Source organism: Anser anser (genome assembly GCF_964211835.1).
Source record: "Anser anser genome assembly, chromosome: 3".
Lineage (NCBI taxonomy): Eukaryota > Metazoa > Chordata > Aves > Anseriformes > Anatidae > Anser > Anser anser.
Window position 1 is genome coordinate 95231728 of NC_139722.1, and position 20726 is coordinate 95252453.

Below are 20726 nucleotides of genomic sequence, written 5' to 3' on the forward strand. Positions count from 1 at the left end.
TGGTAAAATCTGACAGAATTATTGCTGATGGTATTTTTTTTTCCTGTGCAGGTCCAAATACTTGTGATTTTTAAAAACTCTGTAGGTGTCTTGCACCATGAGATGTTAGAGAAATGTACAAGCCTTACTGAGTTCCCACCATTTTATAAGATCTTCCTTTGAGGGTAGTTTAAGGGGGAAAAAAAAATAATTTCAGAGTCCTGTTGGCTGGCTGACCAAGGATAACTGATTGTTTTACTGTGAATCATCCAGGTTCTCCATATTTGGTCTGTAGATAACTGCTTTCTTCAGTAGCAATGCAGAAGAAGAAGAAACACTCACTGATTAACCAGTGTTGCTTTTCTAAAGTAGTTGGTCTTCTTTTTTTCTGCTGCTTTTCCAAGTACTAGCAAGGTCTGATATCTCTGTCTTATATACAAAGCAAAGCAGCTGTAGGAAGCAGCTCCTCAACTAGATAAATGGTTTGAGTGCAGAACAAAGTTTCATAATTTACAGGATATTGAAAACTTTGTGTCTTTGGTTCATGGTGTAGTGATAATGAAAATGCCAACATGTCACTCATGTGACATGAGTGAAATAAGGGTAAATAAGGAATGTGCTACCTTTAGACTGTGATTTAACTTGTTATGAAACAAAAAGAAAGAAAAAATACTGTTGTTTTTTTTTTTTCAGCCATTAACTGTTTTCTAAGATTTATCTTAAGAAGCAAAAGCTGAGCACATTTGATTGTTCATCTGCAAGGAAAGTTGTCATAATTTTTAGGTGCAGAGGTAGGAGGATCAATAGTGCTAAGCACAGAAAACATATTAAATTGGGTAGAGTGGAGCCTGAAGGTCTCTGAGGCCTGTGGTGAATCCATTCGACTAACAGAACAGGACTTTCGTTTCATCCTTTCATGTGGCTCTTCTTATTTCTTGCATATATGGAATGTCAAAGTGGAAGGAACATAAGGGGTTCTGGTTTTCGTTTTTCACATGAACTTAATAAACACATACCCATAATATCTGTAATTCCACCCGTAGCTGTTGATCAAAAAGTATATGGATAATAACTGTCAAATGTTTTCTGCCATGCTTAACAGATTCAGGGTTTTTGATTTGGTGGGGTTTGCTTTTCTGTCTTGTCAGTGCAGGGTGAACTGGATGGGTTGAAGAGTCTCAGATTCTAGCCCAATAGATCTCCCAGCTTGCTAAAACTGGAAACTTTTTTTTTTTTTTCATTTGAACTGTGGTGTAGTATCGCTTTGGTCCTTCCAAACAACATTGTTTTCTGTCCATGAGTGGTTGCATTTCTGTCATGACTGAAGTGCTATCTGTGCATGAGATTGTACCCACAGAGTTATAGAGGCTCGGACCTGTTAGTGTATCTGTCTGTCATTCCCCACAAGCCCCCAAAAAACTTCACAGAATCACAGAATGGACCTCCGGAGGGTCCAACTCTCTGCTCAAGCAGGGGCAAGCTCCTCCTTGATGATGAGATTTTTTCCTGGTTTGTAAGGCCAGTGTGGGAACCTCTTAGACAAATGCATGGGTTAGTATGCATAATGTAAGCGTGCAAGAAAGAGTCATTGAGAAAGTAAATGCCGAGTACATTTTTGCAAGGGATAAGGCAGATTGTAGTATATACACAAATGCCATAGGGAGAGAGGGCTGGCCGTTTATGAGCCTCTGAAAAGTATAACTGCAACTGATTATGGAGTTAATGCTGAAACCAGTGTTATCAAATACTAAGGAGCAGGCAAGATAGATGGAGATTTCAAACATGCTTTACTTTCTGCATTCAAGAGGTGCCTGCCAGAGGTAAGATTGTCTGAAAGTAGTGTGACTATTTCTGGCAGTAGTTTTGAAATACTTGTCATTTTCAGTAGTTTTTGGTTGACTCAGGCACAGAAGTCTTTAATTATGAAAGTGTGTAATGGCAGTATGGGAAGCTCCATACAGCAGTGAATAACACTCCAGCTAACAATGGACATAATGCAGGATGTTTTTAAACATAAGGAAAAAAAAAAGAAAAAAGAGAACAACACTGAAAAGTGCTGAAGACTGCTGTAAGGCTGAAGTGTTACTTTTGTCACCCTGGGGAGCAGATGAGTCTGGTCAAAGGCAAGACTGTGACATGAGAGAGAGAATGAGAGAGAAACAGTGCATAAAGTGGAAGGTGCAGAATAATTCTCAGTAGTCAGACTGTGTGGGGCCAACAGAGATGTTGAGCAGGAGCTGAATGTGGAGACTTGCAAACTCTAGTGCATTCAGTGGCCATCATTTTGCTGCTGCTTGTTGGCAATCCTTCTCAGGGACAGCACATCTGAATTGGGGTTGTCACAGCTGTATCTGCCCCAACAGAGACAGGAGGCATATGAAGAAAGGTGGAAAGCTGAGCTTTGCATGGAAAGCTGTGCCTAATAATACCAATACAAAAACAGGTCCTGTTGTCCTGCCTCTGACAGTGGATAGTAATGAGCTAAAAGATTGGGACAGACTTAGAGTGATGCTGTTTTAGTGTCTTTGCCCAGTTGTCAGTAGTCTGTTGCACTCCTGAGCCAGAGGTGGTATCCTCAAGGTTAGTAGCCCTTTACATGGCTTTGTGCAATTGCTTTTGGATTGTTTCAGTCCTGATGTTTGCAGGATCATTTGACAATGTGTTCCATGCTCAATAATAAATAGTGCAAGAAATGGTCCTTTTCTCTCTCTTTCAGACCAATCTTCTGATAATTTTCTATAGCGTGCACTCATTTTTGTATTATTTCTCTCTGCAATAAAAACCAGTTTGTTTTCAGATAAATAACATAATGTGGGGTTGCCATGTGGCCTCCCAAAGAGATTCTAGAAAGAGATTTCCATCAGTTCTGTTGGTTTTGTTGTGAGATGTAGCATAGCATGGAGGATGGGACTTACCACTGCTGACATCTGCAGGTCCTCATGATAGAAAATTTACTTACTAGGCTCTTCAGGTCCGTCTTTAAAGCGGTTAGGCTGACCACTTAAGTATTTTTAGGTTAGGTATCATTATGTGTACCTGAGGGAGGAAGACGTGGACTTCCAAGAGGCTGTGGTGGTATGACTCAGTTGTTGTATGTGCAGTTAGGATCCGTGGACTAGATAAAACCAGCACCTCTTAGAAATCTTGGATCTGAGTAGTAAATGACCAACACAGTTTATCTAAAATCTGCAACTGGGGCTCATCTGAGTATTTGTAAGAGGAAACAACTCAACATGAGTAAGAACTTTCAAGATCAGACCCATAATACTGGTGCTACTAGTAGATGATTAAATCTATGTATGAGACTTTCTCATTTCTAGAGAACTACACTGGAATAACTGCCTCAATGATCTCCGACCGCCTAATACTATTGCTTTTTATGACAGACAATGTAGGTCTTCCTGTTTATTTTCCCAACTAACAAGTCAGTCAAGTAACCTTTTAGGAAATACTACAGGTCACTTCTGTAGCATACCTCACTGCATGGAAACCTTTATTGCCAGGATGAATGATATTCTTAGATATTCATGGGAAATAAACAGCAATAATCCTGACAGGAGGTGTTGGCGGAATGAAGTGTGAACAGGAAGTGATTAAAGATAAAAGACAATCTCAGGAGTTACCTTTAGCTCACTGTATGATTATAGGTGTGGTTAAAACAGGTCACAACAGAGCGTAACACCTGCTGACAACAAAGCTAATCGGAGATCCAAAGTTCGCTCGTCACTCAGGCTAGATTGAGATTATATAACCAGACCGATCACACTGAATAAAATTCTTGGTGCTTAACATATGCTTTTCAGCTTTAACTGTGTTTCAGTGTGGGCAGAAACATATGCTACATGTCTCATAAGCAAAGCTGCAGTGACACCTACATTAAGCTTCCAAGACATTTAGCATTAAAACATTTACCTTCATTTTCATTACAATTATGCACTGAATGAGGCAGGAGCCCAGGCAAAAACAATGTGTGATCATGTAATAAGGACGGCCTCATAATGACAAGGGAGGCAAATGATGGTTGCACCATCCACCTTCATTAGTGTATTTCCCAACCTCTGTGAGTTTTATGTTGTGTTTTTTGTTTTTTTTTTTTAAACTTGTAGTCCCATTGGCCATCTTTCCTCACATCTTTCATGTAAGTTTTCAGCTAATACTTTACTTACTCACTAAAACAGAAAACCATGCATATTATCTATATGATTATCAAGGTATTGTTGGCTAGTATCAATCTTGTATCTGTCTTAATTCGTGACGGGTTCTTGTTTATGAATAACAGGATGTGTGTGACAAATGTGGGCCATGTAGTTTGTGCATGTTATCTTGGTATCTTCTTCCATTTCTGTGCATACAAAGCCTGAATCCTTGGGCTTTGGGAAAAGAGGCAGAAAAGATGATATCATGAGCAATACTCGGTGTTTCAACAGATTTCTTTGAAGTTACTCTTCTGGTTTACAGCCTGGCATTGATACCCCTCCATACTGATTCTGTAGCTCACCTACCTTGGCCTCCAGCACCCTGACCTGTCTTCAGAGAAATCTTCTGTGACAACCTAGAAGGGAGATGTTTTCCTGTGGGGAGTGGGATGTGCAGGTCTTGCATGGAACGTACTCTACCCACAGAGGTAGACTTGTCATTTACATTTCAAATGATCAAAAGGTGAGTGGACTACCCAGTGTAATTACATCATGCATATGTAGCAGCACGGTTCACAGGTCTGAATCTGAGCATCCCTAAACTGGTGGTGGTGGTGGGAAAGGGAAATGGAGAGGGGTGATTTTAGTGCTTCATATTGTCACCTTTCCACGCTGAAGGCCCTCTCTGGTCCCTGCTCTGCTCTTCTCTATTTTTCCTACCCTTTTCTTTCCCCTTTGTGATTCCTTTGTGCTAGTGTTTGGCTTTGTTGCCAGGTCTCAGCTTGCTCAGGCTTTTCAATTGCTTGCCTAGGTTTAATCTTCTTTGAAAGGTCAGCTTTGTGCAAAAGAAGGATGAGCCCTATGTCGAGAAGTGCAGTTTGAGGCATTCTCCAGTATGGGAAGCTCACCATGTGGTGCTCCTTGTTAGCTAGAGCAACCAAACTCACCAGAAGCAGAATGCATTACTTATGCACGTCTTGTGTAAGATACTCAGCAGAACAATTTGGACACAATCATTGAGGTAAGAGGGTGGTTCCAGGATGTACCTACATAACCACTGTTCTTAAAATATTAGCTCAACAAATCAGCAGTAGGCAAGCAAAAGGAGCAGACTAGTTAGCTAAGCATTTTTTTGTTGTTGTTGATGAGTCTTTCTAAGGCACTGCCCTACCTGTGATGAAAAAAGACCAATCTCCCATCTTTCCAACTGCTGCAGAGAAATTTGCTTAGACACCAGAAATGTTGCTGCGTTCCCTCACCTGGAGAGGGAGTAATTGTTTGGGACATAAATGATTTGCTGTTCAAATTCCAGCTCCTCCCTGGGTAGGTCTGTTTACTCTAAACTCTTGGCTGGGCTTGGGTCTAAGGGCACTCACACACACAAATGGCAAACAGGTTTGACTTGACTGAGGACTTCACAGTGGGGAGGTTGGAGGCAAATTGCAAAGCCCCAGCAAATGAAAGACATGAAAAATGAAGCAGACTAGTTATGTTTAAAAAGTCTTAAGTATCTAGCCTTTTGTTTCTTTTACTCACAGCTTTGAGGGGAAACTGGCTTAAGAGGAAAAAAATAGCTAGACTGCTCCTGGTAGATGTGTATCTTCACCCAGGCTATCTCATGCAGTACTTCCCTGTGTTGTTTCACTCCTGCATTGCACAATGCTAAATGACTTTATCCTTAGAGCTGTCAACTCTGGATTGGGACCATCAGAGCAATGATTAAATTGTTCTTCAATATTTCTAGAATTAAATACAAGTTCTCAGTCATGTCTTCCAATTGCTTTATTATATAGATAATGCACATTTGTTCCTTGGAAACACAGAACAGAGTAACCACATAAGTTGTTAACTGCTCATGAACTTAAAATTTCCTTTGCTAGCACCATTCAAAAGAACCTTTCTGCACTGTTTTTAATGCTAGGGCAGGATAGTCCTTCAAGATGTAACCCAAGTGTCTGAATGTATATTGCTTAAGAAGACATCTTTCACCAGCAGGCAGATGGAAATAATTCTGATATGAAGGGAGGGGAAAGAGTTTGCAGAAAGAGGTGAGCTCTGACTCACATCTCCAGAGCTCGTAAAGGCTGTGTTTGCATTAGCCCTGCCAAGCGTGTACTGTCGAAGGCTTTGCCATGCTTCTGGTTCTGCTGGGGGCTCAGTGGCAGTGGTGCCTGTGAAGGGCTCCCACGTAGGCATCATGTTATGGAAGCTGGTCAAAACACAGCTGCGAGTTCTAACTGCTTTCGAAAAAACAGTGAACTGTTGACTCCAAGCCTCATCCTGCACCTGCTCTAACCCAGCTCAGCGCTGCTGCAGCACCTCCTGGTGCTGCCCCCAACAGCACTTACACCTGTGCCCCTCATACTAGGGTTAGGGGTCAGAGTTTTGCTAGGGAAACAATGGTTTCGCCAATTTTCTGCTCACAGATGTGAAGCAAAATGGAGATGACTTCTTCAGTTAAAGACATGAGCTGTGAAATAGAATGAGGTGTGAGACAGCAAGGGAGACAACAGCTGTGTTATTTGATGTAAATCATACAAAACAACAAAAATTTTGAAGTCCAGAAAAAAATTGGGCAATTGGAGTTGACTGAGTAGAGGCTATGTGGGGAGAAGGTATTTGGGGAAAAGCTGTGTCCCCCTGTAAGATTTCAGATTAATTTGCCTCAGGTGTGTTCAGGGTTCTGTACCAGCTTTCAGTGGATGTTCCTGAATTGAAGATATGTTGCATGCAAACTCATGACTTATGAATCCATAAATAAACTTTGGAAAAGAAATTCGAATTTTCATGCTGCAAGAATTAATTTTCAGTAAAAAGAGCTGTGCTGGGTGCAACACTTGCTATAGTTTGTTGTTGGTATTTGAAAAAAAAAAAAGAAAAAAAAGAGAGAAGGTGCGTGGGTGGTAGGACAGGAAAGTCAACAGCCAAAGTGCTTTCTAGAGATGCTGCTTTGAAGAAAGAGTGATCTTGGACTAGGGACTTGAAGTGCGAAGGTAAAGATATGTCCTGGGGCATGGTGTCATAAGGCAGAATCAGCCAGAGCAGAATAATGGTGCTATGAAAAGGGGAAGATCCTGCCCCCACGCCTGTGTTCATTCCCAGTTGTTGTGGTGCTGGCAGTCACCTTGTACTGGTTTCTGCACGTGTTGGATTGCTCTGTGCCAAGGTTCAGCTCACTAAAGTGACATAAACCTGGTGCAATATTGCTACTGCAATAAATGAAATTGGCTCTGTGAAAGGAGGAGTGAATGCTGGAGACGGTGCCCTGGGGAAGGGGCCATGGCCCACGGCTGGGACGGGATGGAGGTTGGCGCGTGCTTTCTGCAGCACTGAGCTCTTACACTGATGCTGCCCCAAGCTAGAAACCACCAGAAGGGGTGACAGCAGCTGAGGGTGCACTTCTCCCACATCCAGCTCCAGAAATGGATCTGGAAAACAAGCACTGGGAACTGGTGGTCACAGGTCATCCAGGCCTTTGCCATGTACCTCTGCTTCTCTCTGCAGTGTATGTGCTGGCCGGTCTTGTCCTCATGCTCGTTTGTGAGGCATCTGCCAGAATTTAGTGACTTCTAATGCTTTTACTTTAACCTCCGGAAGGCTCAGTGTTACAGTGAGTCCATCGTGCCGGCTAATGGCTGGTGTTTTGAGATTTGGAAACTAGCGGTAGAACTAATGTCTGAGACATTTGTAATTTTCTCTAGGGCGGGAAAAAATGAAAATATCATTTATAACTTAGGTGAGTCACTGATGATATTCTAAACAATGTCCTGTAAGTGTTTCTATTTAAGAAAAGTTTATATCTGTTCCCCAGGCGCACTGCAGGCCATCTAAAAGCAAAACCAGAATTTCCGCCGTGGAGACGGAGGCTCTCCTCCCCGAGAAGCCTTTCTTTCTCCTCCCACAGTATGCATAAAGGATATACAAAGCCAGCTGGTCAGATGGATTAGAAAGCACTGCATCACGTCAATGGGCACCCTTGTTTGTGTTCTTGAGGAGAGATTCTTAGTTCAGAAAGAAAGAAATGCCTCCTCTGTAATCGCCACTAACGAGGAGACCCCAGTGAAGTTTTTGTGTTTTAAAAGGCTTTGGCAAAAGACATTTTGGACTCTCGGATTAGTTTATGTTCCCTCCCCCTCTCCACTTGATCCTTAAGGATTTGCCTGAGTCATGGATTTTTACTGGGCTTGTTAACTCTGTTGTTATTTTTTTTCAGCCAGAGGAATAAAGAAATCCTTTAGCGAGAGGCACTCACCGGGGATTAGCTGTGAGTGGACTGAACAACTCGGTGGCTCCCCGGCGGGGTGACCTCTGACTGCCGGGTCGGATGGCGACTCATCTCGTGCCTCCTGGCTGAAGCAAGCCGAGGGCTCCCAACAAGTGTTTTCTCCGTCCTCACCGGTTTCCCTCCGCACAGCGATGGGCAGTGCCGAAGATGAGCTCTGTGTTATCACAGCTGCTATTCCAAAAAAGCGGGGGAAAATGATAAAGTATATAGAATATCAAAGGCTACAGTAACTGTTATTGGAAGGAAACCATAACCTCTTTTACCACCTAAAGGGACCTGTCTGCTTTCCTCCTCTGTAACTTCAGAGCTGCTTTTCCAGCAGGGGTTTTCCCCGCCTAGCAGCAGTGCTTCAATTCATTGCCGAGTTGAAAGGTGGCAAGAGCGGCTTTTGGAAACCTTTCTGCTATGGATGGTAACTTTACCCAGGCCTGATGGTATCACGGATGCTGTAGTGGTGGCAGAGGAAGGTTTCAAGGGAGCCGCTTGCACAAGCGCTAACTGCTATATCTGAATTGAACCCATTTACTTTAGCTAGGAAGTTACAAGCAATACGTTTGGGAGGCAAAACACAGTAAGAAGAGAAGCCAGAAATTCAACTGAAACCGTACATGTAACGGAGGTCGGATTTTGTGTGTAAGGCTAATATGTAGATGAGTATCACTGAAAAAATGAGTTATGCAGATTAACTCTGCCTTTGAGAAAATTGGTTAAATACTATGCTATGCACTGTTTTACACAGTCTTTGAAATCCTGGCTGTTTTACAAAGCAGTCAACTGCATCTTTTATCAGGTTATCAAGGGCTTGGATCAATTCATGATGAATAAGCGTCCAACCTACTCTATTGAAAGCTCTGTCAGTCATTGTAGTATACCGGTAGGTTTTCAAGAAACAGCTGTGGAAAAGGAACCTTTCCCTCTTAGCTATTGTTGGAGAAAAAGTAACGAATCGCTTTCATTGTTGGAAAGGAGTGTTGGCTCACACGAAGTCAGGTTAAGTGATGTGTGTTATTTTTTATGTGAATAAACTGGATGAAGTTAGGCAAACCTCCAGTGTATTAAAGCATTGCACCTTAAAATGAGATTTCCAAACAATTCAAAGGAATTAAGCTCCAGTGCAGTTTAGATTGATGCCCTGGCATGCAATGAATGGGGAAGGAAGAAAACAGTGATATTAAATATACTATACGTATTAAAGTAAGTATGCATTTGATACATGTTCATGTGCAAATACAAACATAATTATATAAGTGTTAGCTTTTTGCTTTTCTGACATTAATTAGTAGTTGATTTCTTTCTTGTAAACACACATGGCAGAAAAATGCTCTTGGAGGCTTAATAAAAGGAATAGGCTGGCGCAGCTGTAGAGATATTTAGGGAGGTCTCTGTGCATGAGGAGGTAGGCAAATAGGAGGAAGTTGTGTAGAAGGCTGGGAAGGAGCAGGAGTAGTCAAGGAGGGGCAGGTGATCTGCAATAGGCATAAAAAGAGGAAGACCTTTGGGATTAAGAATATGGCAAACTTTGTGCTCTTCTGTTATCTCCTTTGTCCATTGCTCTGCACAGACTTGTCTTTTTTGTTTGTTTGTTTGTTTTTTTTCAAGTTGGTTGCAGGTGATGAAATGGCTTAAACTGTTAGCCATTAGGAAACAGTCAGAAAGCTGTGATGTGCATTTCATGATCAACAGTGTCTGTTGTAGGTGCATCAACACTCACAGGAAAGCCTTGCCCTGGCTTTCCGTAGGGTATTAAATTAGGTCAAAGTCTCCCTGTTGGTTGTCAGGGTCCATAATGGCCTGGAGTAAGGGTTTGTGGACGGCTGCTGAGAGCTCGAGGAGGAGAGCTGCAACTGGTGGTTTCGCTCCTCAGCTGCCTTGAAACCTTCTTCAGTCAGGGTCAGATTGCTGAAGGTAAAGCAACGTGTAACAGCCAGTCATATCTCTGCACTGGGGACATCCTGCACCCCATCCTCATTGCTCCTCTTTTCCTCCTGGCTGCCAGCTCCCCCTGGCCTGCAGCAAGTCTAGTGCCCGTCAGGTCCTGAGCAAGACGGATTCAATTCGCTGGCCTGGAAGAAAACTAATGTGACAAAAAAAAGTGAATTGTTTGCTTCTGAGTTAATGAACTGAATCAGCTCAGTGAAGGCTCTGATGAACACTAGAGTCTGATGTAAGAGAAAGGGTGCGTTAGCATGAGTGGGACGGAGAGGAGAGGGCAGGGCTGGAGTGTAGGACACGCTACTTTTGGCGGTGATGAACTGCGAGAGTGATTCAGCCCTGACATGCAACTTCCCCAGGAGGGTCTTAATACAGGACCATGAAACAGGAACTGCTTTTAGCACAAGCTGCACCATTGCCTGTCATTATCATAAATAACCAGTCATATGTAAAACAAGAGCTTACAGTGCACACACAGGACTCCAAATTCATTCACAGGAAGAGCAAAGCACACATGATAGAGGTTGGCCACACCGCAATGCACAGCTGCAAGTCACTCTGGCACTGTAGTGGTGAAGGGCACTTCGGAACTTACTGGGGGAGGGGGCAATAAGTAATCAAGACAAAGGAGATTTATTCCTAGTCTCCCAAAAAGCATTATGAAGGCACCATCTAAGAAGACACATTGTGCCTGTAGAGTATGATGAAGAAGTGTTAATGATAGATTAATTTCCTTAGGCTGGACATTCAGGGTACTCCAGGATTCTCATTTATTTCAATTCTGAGAAGCATTTATTGTGGCTTTCTTAAAGCTCATGTGACAAGCATTTTGGAAACTCTGTTTCGCGTCAGCTAGCCAGGTGTTGTGCTGGAGGTCAGGACTGAGACCTTTGCCTCGGTGTGTCCCAGGAATCTGGGCAGAGAATTCAGTTCTAATTTCTTTAAAGTGTGAAGGGGGAAGTTTGCATTTCATGGTGTGTTCACAGCTTCAGTGAGTATGAACAATCTCTGATTAATATCAGTAGTAAAGAAAAGAAAAAAAGGTCAGAGTTTTTCACCATTAATTTTTCTGACCTTTCTGCATCTTTTTCTCTTGTCTTTTCATCCCCATCATGCATGCTTTTTTCTTGATGTCCTCTTTTGTTCAAAAGATATAGGTAAAATTAACAGAGAATGAATGTTAGAAGGTTTTCTTTGATTGCAACGTAAAGTAGTAAACTATTTTCCAAGTAGTAAACTCTGTAGATTGTGAATTGTGGAAATTCAGATGCTTCATTTACAACTCTGGTCTTTGGCAGACCAGATACAAGTGCTTTAATGCTGGGCTTGCTGCACAGAGAAGTGCAGTACTCATGCTACCCTGCCTTGAAAAGGTTCTGGTACCACACAACATGAATATGATGGGATAGTCTGTGGGCTGGGGAACGCTTTAGCTGGATAAACTGCGCCTGTTTGCACGAACTTGCCATCTAAGACTCTGAAATGGCAGTTGAAGACAATACAAGTTGCAGTGTCACACTTCAAGCAGCTGAAAGGGACATCACACAAAGGTCTCTCAGCCTGGGATGGATCAGGGAAGGTATGAACCCCACATCTTTGCATTGGTCACATGTCAAGGGATAGCCCTTACACTTCAAAAATTAAACGTGCACTTTTGTTCATTGTAATAACCCAGCCCATCTTTGTTACTCTTTCAATTTGGTTGTAACTTTTATCGTTAGACTGAATAACTGGAGCAATTAGGGTAAAGACATCAGAAAGAGCCAGATACCATACAGTTGTCCTGATATAGTAATTTGTGGCAACTTCAGGATTTAAGTGTCTCATCAGATACTGCTGTGGCTTTAGGAAACCTTTGGCTTTGCCGAAGTTGAAAGGCTTTGCCAAGCATTTGAAAAGTTCATCAAGCCTTAGAAAGTATTCTGCTCTGACCTGAGCTGGAAGTTAGTTTTCACATGTTGTTGGTATTAGCATTTTGATCTCTCCTGTCTTCAAAAGAAGCAATAGCTTTTCCTCACAGAAAGGAGCACTCTATGGAAATTATAAGACTCTGATTTCAGTTTTTTCCTCTTTTAGTTATAAATGCCCTTTGAAATAAATCTGCAAATGTAGGATATAATTCAGATCAGCTGGAGCAATACATTTAGTGGGTCATGCACAGAAAATTGTAGGTGTTCCTCATATGTCATCCAGATTTTTTTTTAAATGTTCTTGGCGAAAACATGATGTTTGTGTGTGGACAGCACTACTGATGTCCTGTTGACCGCCCCCAACCCACCGCCAACCACCTGGAATGAAGTTATTTTTATAACTGGCAGACTTTCTATAAGCAAAATGTTTCAGATTTAGCAGCTGAATGGAAATGCCTGGCATGCTTTTTGTGGTCATCCTTGTTTGCTAACATTACAAGGTAAGGCAAACGTGCTGCAGAATTGTGGTATGTTTGCATCTTTGCAAAGGGATTGATGACTAGCCTAGCTAAAATACACAGGCATAGGCCACTTGGTCTCCGCAATTAAACCCTCCCAAAAGATGGGTGTGCTCTAAAGCTGGAAATCGGGTAAATCTGTATGAAATTGGAAGTATCCACAAAATCTGAACTTAGAGCCCAATGGGACTAAGTCTAGCTGATCAGTTTTAACCAAGAATTGCTATAAAATATATGATGTAGGCTGATAATCTTTTCCAAATCCCCTGATGATGTTTTTCCTCAGCTTTGCTAGAGTGGACTTCAGAGTGACAGTCTAAATGGGGACCCTTTAGCATTTCCCTCTTTGCAGATGCCAAAATGATCTGTTCTCCTTTTCTGTTTTACACATTTCTTCCCATTTTTTTGTTTCACTTGAGCTAAGGCAAACTAAATAGAGAGCATTGTAGTTACTTAGAGTCACCTTCCCCTGGTCCTGCATGCTTTCAGTGACACTATCTAGGCTGTCACCCTTGGGTTTCTATAGGAGAGCTAATTGTGACTGACTGAAGTACAAGAAAGAAAACCTTACACATATATATATGTGTGTGTGTATGTATGTTAACAGTCCACAAAGAATAAGAGAACTTTCACTGTTTTTCCTGATACAAGAAATAAATTCTTGAAAAGAGCTAAGTGTCAACAGTATCATCAGTTGTCAGCCTTTTGCAGAGTCCTACAAGGGCTTTGAACGAGGTACAGGCCCTTGCAGACCTAACTGTCTGAGCCTCATGGCATTTTACTGGGTATTATTTATGTTAGTCTGGGCCAGGCTGAAATAGTTTTCCCTGCTTCTCTGCATACAGCCAAAATTGTGTGCACGGTCCTGTTTTTGTGAAAAGCCCTGGCAGGCCTTTGAGCATGGGTGCTGTTAATGTGACAGGGCCGGGATTTCACCCCGGGCACTTTTGCATCTGCATACGTAATCTGCTCGGAGCAGCTTCAGACAGCGCTGTGATTAAAAATGCCTGGGCAGGTCTCCACAAGCGCTGTCCCTGTGCCGTATTTCGCAGTGCTTTACTGGTGTTATACACAGGAGGCAGGGTGGGGAGAAGGGTGACTTTCAGAGCAGGTATCGAGCAGGGCCTTGGGGCCACAGGAGCAGGAGCTCCCTTCAGATCATCATTTTAAGTGGTTAAAGAGGGTGTTGCTTACTGGCCGATGCAGTAGCCACCTGCCGAAGGCTCCCAACACCTCTTTGATGCATTGCAATCCACATACAGGCAGTTTTCCCTCCAGCTATCTGCCCTCGCTGGTTCTCTAGGCTGCTTCTTTCTTTGCCTTCCCGGTTTCCCCAAGTCCTGCTGGTTGTTGTTCTGTATCAGTGCTGTGCTGCTGTATCATCCTGCTACGCTAGGAAACACCTAAGCCCTTACCTTCAAGAAATGCACATGGTAGGAATGACGTTGGTATCCAAAAAAACACAGCACAGAGATCCAGACTTGTTCATTCCTTGGGTTTGGGGCTCCGCTTTGATCCAGCCCCACAAATGTGAGGTCTGAACTTGTGCCAGTGTCTGATCTGACAATGTTTTGATTTGAAGAAACATGTCAGTGTTTCTTTGATTCTATTTTTTTTTTTCTATGGGAGAAATTAAACTTGAGGGGTTAGAGGGGGATTTTTTTAACTATTTGGAATGGGTCTCTGTAATACAAAAATTGTGTGATCGATAGCTGTTGAAATATGACTGGCGGCCAAACTCTGGGCCTCATGTCCCTGTGATCAGAAAAGGATCTGAGCCAAAGCCAGCTGGGGAATCCTCCCAGGGTTTATAAACAGCTTTGGCTAAGTTCATTATCAAGTAGAACAAATGTAAATCAGTTTAAATAGAAAGCTAGGTTAAGGTTTAAGGTAGTTCCAGAGGCACCTGGGAGAAAGCCATCACAGTCCTTTGGCACTGATCTGAGTTGGTTCCCTGTCTCCAGAGCATTCCTGCTGAACCTTGGGCTTTCTGCCTTGCATTGATGGAAAGTGCTCAGGCTACCTGGAGCAAGGAGACAAGCCACTTGTCTGTAGAGACTTATTTATTCCCTCTTGTTCTGGTTGTGGGACTTTGGAAATGTTTTGGGCAGATTTTCTAACCTCTTGAAGTGTTGGTTAGGGCCAGCTCTGTGTAGAGAAGGAATTACTTGTACTTGAGCTTTTCCTTAAATAGCTCCATGTGTTTTGGTGAATATAAATTGTAGCCCGGTATTACTTACAGCTTTTCATTACCATCTACTCTTGATGGCCATTTCTGTTGAGAGGTACATTTTGAGAATGAAAGAGTTTTATGTATATCTGAAAAATGAAAAGCTTCTCTGAGCAGAGGAGCCTATCAGTAAAATTATAAGCAATTTTCTTTTTGGGCAGCTGGTATGCTTGGGCCATGTGAAGGCTTTGCAGACAAGAGAGTTGTACTTGGAGCCTGGAGTAGCAGCAAACTGAGTTGCTGAAGATGTCTGAGATCAATCTATTTCCCTTGGTTTCTTGCTGATCAGTTTTGTATGCAACGGGAACCTCTGAAGATGGGGGGGTTGTCTGAGACCTCTCAACTATAATTTGTTTTTAGGGGCCAAACATAGGTGTTTGGAAGGACTCCTCTTGTGCATAGCAGTTAATTTCTGGCAGTTTTGTTGCTTTGTAATTGCCTGGGATTGTCACAGTCTGCCAAGTATATGCCCACTGGAGGTCTCTGATCTGCTTGTCTCTCCACAGCCTGGTTCTGCAATTTTTTTCTATGATTTTTTTTTGCAGAGGAATTCAGTATGAGCGTCTCTGAGGCTGGGGCTGTGCAATTCTGTGGTTTAGAAAACCCCCTTTGGTTCACAATGACCACAGCCTTCTCTTTTGATCAAGCTTTAGGACACGCTCCGTGTCAGGTCTCATCCTTTCTTTACTTCCCCTCTGCAGTAATTCACGATTATCACTTCTTTTGCACCAGCACCAATGCTCGTGTGACTATTGCACTGTTTCAGGGAGATGATCCAGCCAAAAAGTAACCTGAAAAAGAAGTGCTGAGCTCTGTGAACCTGCTCCCTAGGATCATGTAAGTGATTGTGGGAGAGGGTGAGAACACACGTGCCAGGGTGAGGAAGAGTGCTATAGTTTTTTGTCAAAACAGTTTATACTACCACGCAACCTCAGTGATTTGGATGGGGAATTTATATCTGTGAGAGCCTTATCTGAGTCACTGACTAATTGTTAATATTACCATGTTTGCCCTGCAGTAATATCAGGAGGCTGCAATCATGATAGGAGCACTGCTGTGCCTAGCTCTGTGTACACACCAGAGGAAAATTGCCCAGTGTTTGCAGTCTCCATAGATGTGACAGCCAAACACAACCAATGACAATACAAATGCACTTCAGTCAGAAAAGCCATGTTATTCCTGACCAAAAGTCCATCTCACCCCTCTTAACCTTTATTTTGTCTTATGGGGGCAACAGCTTTGATGAGGGTGCAGAAGTGGTGTGCACAGTGCTGCTCTTATGCGGTACACCCTCACAGCTGCAGGAAAACAGGACTTCGGTCCTGTGGGTTGCATCCAGATGGTAGTGGTTACCAGGGGACTTATCCTACAAGGGGATTGACAAAGTCCCATCTTGAACGTCTCTGCAACAACCCATTGCAGAGGGTTTCGGTCTTATCCGGTGTTATTTTAAATGTGCTCTTTTAAAAATTAATTAGGTGTACCTTATTTCTTGTATGCAAGATAAAGCGAATGGTTGCTTCTCATTCATCTTCTCTGTAGCCTTTATAAGTTTGTGAACCAGTGCTGAGCCATATTAAATTTTTCAAGTGAGAGAGGACCCAGCCTGGGCTGTTAGTAGGGGAAGACTGCAGCTGTAGGGGTGGAAACTGTGTACACTCCTTTATAAAAGGGCTGAGTCCTCTTCACTCCAGTGGTATGAGCTGCTTTTGGCACCTCTGAAAGTTGAGATATGTTTGCAGTTGTACGCTGCAAGCTGAAGGAAGCATTCCTCTGCACAGTGCTGCGGGTTTAGCTCTATGACTGGAGGAATGCAGCATCACGTGGGAAAAAAACAGGAAGTGTTTCAGGAACTGGCAAGTTTGAGAAGGTTTAATCAGTTATGATCAGTTGGCTCCCAGGAATCATTTAAGGAACAATTCCTTTATTTCTGTACAGAGCAGAATTTGAAAGTTTATGTATGTCCAAGTCATGTTTCCTGAGTAAGTATGAGCAATATAGAATAATTTACCTTAGATCTTTTCTTGAAGACTAATTATTATTTCCTTCCCTCATTCTTTGGTAACTTTGAGGATGTAACGAGACATTAAATAAACTGGATTTGACGTGAGACAAATTCTAAGAAGTTCCCACTTTCCACTCCTGATGCTTGTTGCTGTTCCTGCACTACTCTGGTTGTGCTGATGCAGCCATTTGCGGGGCTGTGCTGAAATGATCCAGGTTAAACATCAAGCACAGAAAATCCAGCAGCAAAAACTTTGTTTTCTTATCAGCTGAAATCTGCAAATCCAATCTGTTTCATTGATACACATGAAGACGCACTGATAAAAGTGAGGCAGCACTGACTGTGGCATGGAGTAGGGGTGGGTGGCCTTGCACCTGGGGAAACGGAGTGACAGAACAGCAGACTGAAGAGAAGCGTGTTAACCAGTGATACTGGTAATTCCTGATGCGCTCTGTGGCCTGAGCCAGCTTCTGCTTTCAGTTCACATACACCCACAGTGACTCCAGATGGAAGTGGCCTTAGCTGTTGGACGACTACCTGTTGGTATGGTAACGCTCACCAAACATGACACTTAGGAGATCAACCTCCTTTTGAGATGTTTTTATACCTGCTTTATATTTAGCAAGAAAGCATTTGTGGTCTCTCACACACTTTTTAAATGGAAGCAACTGTATTATACATATAAAACCAAATGCAATGCAACTCTTTACAGTGACTGGAAGGGAAATGTGAAGTTGAAAACAGGCAGTAGCCTTCAGCTCCATTTCTTTGTATTTAGTTGACTGAATTCTCCATTTGTGCCACGGTAGTAATGCCAGCTTAGATTTTGGAAAGGACTATAGGCTCTGCAGGTAAAAGACACCACATAATATGGAATACTATTACAAGATAGGTAGAGGCAGATTCTTCTGAAGCTTTTTCCTGCCCTTTGCTTACTAGAATAGGAAAGATGGAATGATCTTAAAGCTGTAATGCTTTTTCTCCCAGGCTGTGTAGTTCCTGTCTCTAGTACAGTACGGTTTGGCTGAAGATGAGAAGCTGTAACACTGCACACTGGTCCCAGCCTCTGTTACTTTGAATTCTGTGCCGACATTTGACCACCAGACTGTCGAGGTGGGTTTGGGGTTTTAAATGCAAGTCCGTGAAAAGTTGCTAAGTGTCTGCACGTTGCTGGATTGCATCCTGGTACCTTGGGCCTGCTTGGGAGAGACTTTTACTTTTCCTCTAAACTCCACAGGATCACGTAACTCAGGATAACTCCAGATTTTGTCTCTTCTGAGCATGCCGGTTAGAATTGATATGTAAAACCTTAAACACTCTGGAGCTCAACCAATTAAGAGTGATAATTACGAACTGGGTTGTAGTGAACTCCTATTCACTTGCAGCATTCTCCAGTCTAAAGTTTCTTCAGAGGAGATTCAGGGATAACATACAGGGGTGGGAACACTTCCTTTTTAAATTACTAAGCAGCATTATTGTCTTAAATGTAAATTAGATAATTAGTGAGGTCAAGAGACCACACAAAAGATTTTATTGGTTTCAATAAAATGCAGCTTGGCATCAACTTGTATAGTAACAACCAGGTTTTCTGAGTTAGTATGAATCACCAGATTAGATGTAATTTCACCTTGAGTCTCACTCATGAATCTACTGTGTTTCCAATTTATTATAGGGCTGTAATTATTTAAATACATCTTTGCTTGCTATAGATACTGTATTACCTATCCCATTTCTACATAAGGGTTTGGTTTGGTTTTCATTTCTGCTCTGTCTTCATTCTATGCCTGATTTTTCTTTGACTTTTCTGTCCTTAGTGCTTTGTTTCTTCTTTTCTCATGGGGTTTTGCTTAGAAGTTATGCAGACTCTTAAACAATGTAAAGACATTAATTTAACAGATTGTAAATTACAAAGCTTGAGTTGCCTTTTTGGCTATCACCCATGTGTTTTGGCTTTTACTACCTGTTTGGCATGCACTACTTTTTCATTCAGATGTAAGCAGCACTACTGAAGTGAAAAGGCTGTGGCTGTGTGTTAATAGTAATGCTTCAGGTGTTCACTCACTAAATTCTTGCGGTAGCAAGCAAAAAGAAACTATTATTTTCCAGATTATATTCAGAGTAGATAAAACAAATGATGAGAGTAAAGATGATCTTGATTGTGTGCAAGGGAAGCATGGGTATTGGGAAGATGAGGTGATAATACGTGCAAAGTTTATAGTGAGTTGGAAATTGAACCCAAGTCACCTCGTTCCTGGTTCAGCACATTACAAGTCAGAATTACCTCCCATTGCCATGGCAGGTATATTCCTTCAGATTCCCCCACCCTCCATTTTGTATTGGCAGGGTTGCCGCAGACTACTTTAAATAATAGCATGTAAATTTTTACCTGAAGAGATCACGGAAAATTTTAAATAGATCCTTATTTTCTGGACAATGTGGTTAGAAAAGCATTGTCTGTCCTTTATTTACACATGGGAGACAGGGCTCCTGCCAGCCAGCCATGGGAGCAGCGCTTCTCGCAAGTGCAGTGCCCCGTGAGGTGTGTAAAGCAGCAGAGCTGGGAAAGAAGGCAGGGAGGACTGGCTCTGCCAGTCAGGGAGAGGCAGCTAAATAAACCGAGTGCTTTGCACTGTGGCGGGACTTGAATCATGTGCCAGGCAAAGCAGATAGCAGGCGCAGAGCACAGTTAGCACCCACCAGTTATTAAGAAATATCTGCCCGCAGATAGGAGGGTGGCAGAGTTGTTTTTTCTTTCATTCTTCCCAGGTCTGTGAGGTTGCAGCCGCCTGCTCTTACTTAGACCATGCCCCGCTCAGGCTAGATGTGTGGCATGAGGCTGATGTGAAGCCTCAGCTCTGTTTTCATGCCTCTCCAGAGCAGTACAGCACCTAGCTTTAGCAGGTGTGCGGGGTGTCCTTGTCACAGTGGGTGTTTGGTGCACTTGGTGAGATAGGCAAACGTTATTATCTTGCATTTTATAGACAGTTATTGCAGCACAGAGTAAACAAGCGCCAGAGCCTCCAAGGTACTTTGATGCCTGACTCTAAATGGTTTCAGGGTCATGCAGGCCCAGCATATTTCTGCGGCTTGAGGCCGAGGTGAGTCTGTGCATTGACACAGGCTGTGTAGACTGTCACAGGCAGTGCAGGGATTGCTGGTCCCTGGCTGGTGGCTTGACTGCTGGACCAGGCTGCCTTTCCTAATCTTTTGTTCAGATCTCTGCTTCCAACCTATCTGTTCTGCAGGATGAAAACCACTGTGGTTTTACGCTGAAGCAGTGCCTCCAAGCTTGAAAAGACTCAGTGCTCCTTGGGTACGGGAGGTCTGCCTTGTTGAACTTCTGCCTTGTGGGAACATGAAGCCCGAGTTACAGTGCTAGGTGAGCAATATTCAGCACACAGCCACCCCAAACCACTTCACTGCCTAAATACTGTGCTGTGGGATCACTGTGTAAATAGCACAAATAACCAGCAAACGTGGCATTTTCAGGTGGTGTTTAGCAGGAAGATCTTCAGGAAAGGACTGACACATTAAACAAACACTGAAGTAAAGAGAGAAGTGTTTCTACGAACTGTTTCATCATTAATACATGTATGTATTACATATGCATATATATATGTATGTGTGTGTATGTATGTGTGTAAAACCAGAGTTTAATAAGGGCAAAGATGAATTCTAGGTAATTAGCAGACCACATTTTGCCTGGGTTAGAGAATTCTTATGAAGACGTG

The 20726-nt window shown here is 42.7% G+C and overlaps 1 protein-coding gene across 1 annotated transcript in view; it reads left to right on the forward strand.

Moving 5' to 3' along the window:
- Positions 1–20726, forward strand: part of LOC310896630 (uncharacterized protein) — a 108572-nt gene that overhangs the window by 12292 nt on the left and 75554 nt on the right. Inside the window, exons 3-8 of the mRNA XM_083829117.1 lie at positions 4473–5136; positions 8329–9019; positions 17983–18870; positions 19339–20093; positions 20241–20374; positions 20485–20586. The gene's annotated coding sequence lies outside the window, so the exon portion shown is untranslated. The remainder of the gene's footprint in view (positions 1–4472; positions 5137–8328; positions 9020–17982; positions 18871–19338; positions 20094–20240; positions 20375–20484; positions 20587–20726) is intronic.